The sequence below is a fragment of the Chiloscyllium punctatum genome, chromosome 36 (assembly GCF_047496795.1).
Source record: "Chiloscyllium punctatum isolate Juve2018m chromosome 36, sChiPun1.3, whole genome shotgun sequence".
NCBI classification, from domain to species: Eukaryota; Metazoa; Chordata; class Chondrichthyes; order Orectolobiformes; family Hemiscylliidae; genus Chiloscyllium; species Chiloscyllium punctatum.
Window position 1 is genome coordinate 29310400 of NC_092774.1, and position 2181 is coordinate 29312580.

A 2181-nucleotide genomic window follows, 5' to 3' on the forward strand; every position below is an offset into this window, starting at 1 on the left:
GTCTGTTGGTAGGTTTGTGGGCTACCATTATGCTGAGAGGGTTGAGTTGTCTGGACATCATTTCCCAGATGTCTTTAATGTAAAGTAATGTGGCTAGGGCTTCTGCAGACGTTGTGTCTGCTTGTGTAAGTTTGTTGATGTGTAATTGGCACACTGAGTTTATTGGGTAGGCAAAAGTGAGGACTGCAGATGCTGTAAACCAGAGTTTAGATCAGAGTGGTGCTGGAAAAGCACAGCAGGTCAGATAGCTTCCGAGGAGCAGGAAAATCGACGTTTCGGGCAAAAGCCCTTCATCAGGAATAAAGGCATGACGCCTCCAGGGTAGAAAGATAAATTGGAGGGTGCTGGGCCGAAGGTATCAAATAGTACAGTAGGTGAATGGCGGAGGGGACGGAAGTGACAGGTCAGAGAGGAGGGTGGAGCGGGTCGGTGGGAAGAGAGATTGGCGGGTCGGACAGGTCATGAGGACAGCGCTGAGTTGGAAGGTTGGAACTGAGGTAAGGTGGGAGGAGGGGAAATGAGGAAACTGGCGAAGTCCGCATTGATGGCCTGTGGTTGAATTTATCTGAGGCGGAAGGCAAGACGTTCATCCTCCAGGCATCGGGTGGGGAGGGAGCGGCGATGGAGGAGGCCCAGGACCTGCATGTCCTCGGCAGAGTGGGAGGGGTTTTGAAATGTTGTTCCAGAGGGCGATGGGTTTGATTGGTGCGGGCGTCCTGAAGGTGTTCCTTCAAGCGCTGTGACTTGACTCTGCGAGGAGTCTCTAGTCTCCCCAATGTAGATGAGACCGCATCGGGAGCAATTGATACAAGAAATGACATTGATGGATGCACAGGTGAAAGCCTTCGAACAACCGTGGCCCGGATTCGATTTCCGGGCAGGGAAGAAATTTTCAGTCGAGCTGTCAGCGTATCGGCGCATCTCCCTGGTGGTCTAGTGGTTAGGATTCGGCGTTCTCACCGCCGCGGCCCGGGTTCGATTCCCGGTCAGGGAAGCAATTTTCAGGGCGTTGGAAGGTTGCCCGTTCTTCTTAAATGAGCCGCACAGTGATTTATTGATCTTCGGAATTCCTGGGTGCTGCAGTGTGTAGTGGCTCGTTGAAATACTGACCTGCTTCAGTTTTGTTTTTATGTGTAGGGATGATTACTTCTGTAGTTAAGTTCTTGGTTCGCGTGCGTTGTTTTCCGGTAGACGCTGTTTTGAATTTAACATTGACTGTTTGCTCTACTGTGACATCTAGAAATGGCACTTTGTTGTTGTTCGCCTCTTTTGTGAATTTCATGTCAGTAAGGATATTGTTGACGGTGTTGTAGGTTTCCTTTAAATTGTTTTATTTTCTGATGACAAAAGTGTCATCGCTGTAGCGGACTCAAAGTTTGGGTTGGATTGTCGAAAGGGCTGTTTGTTCGAGTCTCTGCATTATTGCTTCTGCTAGGAATCCTGATACTGGTGGTTTCATGGATGTTTCGTTGATTTGTTTGTAGGGCTTGTTACTGAATATGAAGTGGGTGGTAAGGCACAGTTCCACGAGGTTGACAGTGCTATGTTTGCTGATGAAGTTGGTGCTGTGTTTGTGTCTTTGGTTGTTCGAGTAGTGTCTTCAGTTTTCTTTGGCCACGTTGATGTTAATAGATTGAACAGGGCTGTTATGTCAAAGGACATCATTATTACATCCTCTTCAATCTTAGTGTCTTTGGTTTTCAGGAATTCTTGGATGGAGGAAATGGAGTGGTGTGAATCTTCGACTTGATGTTTTAGTCTTCAGTGGAGGCCTTTGACGAGTCTGTATATTGGTGTACCAAGTGGTGAGACTTTGGGCCTGAGGGGGGCTCCTGGTTTGAAGGGGAGGAGAACATCAACACAGTGCCATTTCTAGATGTCACATTCGAGCGAACAGTCAATGGGGAACTTCAAACAAGCGTCGACAGAAAAACAACACACACAAACCAATCATCCCAACACCCACAAACGAAGATTCAACAGGACATTATTTCAACGAGCCGCTACACACTGCAGCACAGAGAAATTACGAAGAGCACAAGAGAAACACGTATATAGTATATTTAAGGAGAACAGGTACCCAATAAACCAGGTCTGCCGATTTCTCATTGATGCTTCCAAGCTGACTCTCAAAAATCCGGTTTTTCCCTCCATTCTTTCCTGTTTGTTTTTTGTGGGTTT

At 47.3% G+C, this 2181-nt stretch overlaps 1 non-coding gene across 1 annotated transcript; it reads left to right on the top strand.

Annotated features, from left to right (window-relative positions):
* Positions 1–922: 922 nt before the first annotated feature.
* On the top strand, positions 923–994 carry trnae-cuc (transfer RNA glutamic acid (anticodon CUC)). Its single transcript has one exon. It is a non-coding gene; the product is annotated as a tRNA-Glu (tRNA).
* Positions 995–2181: the final 1187 nt, after the last annotated feature.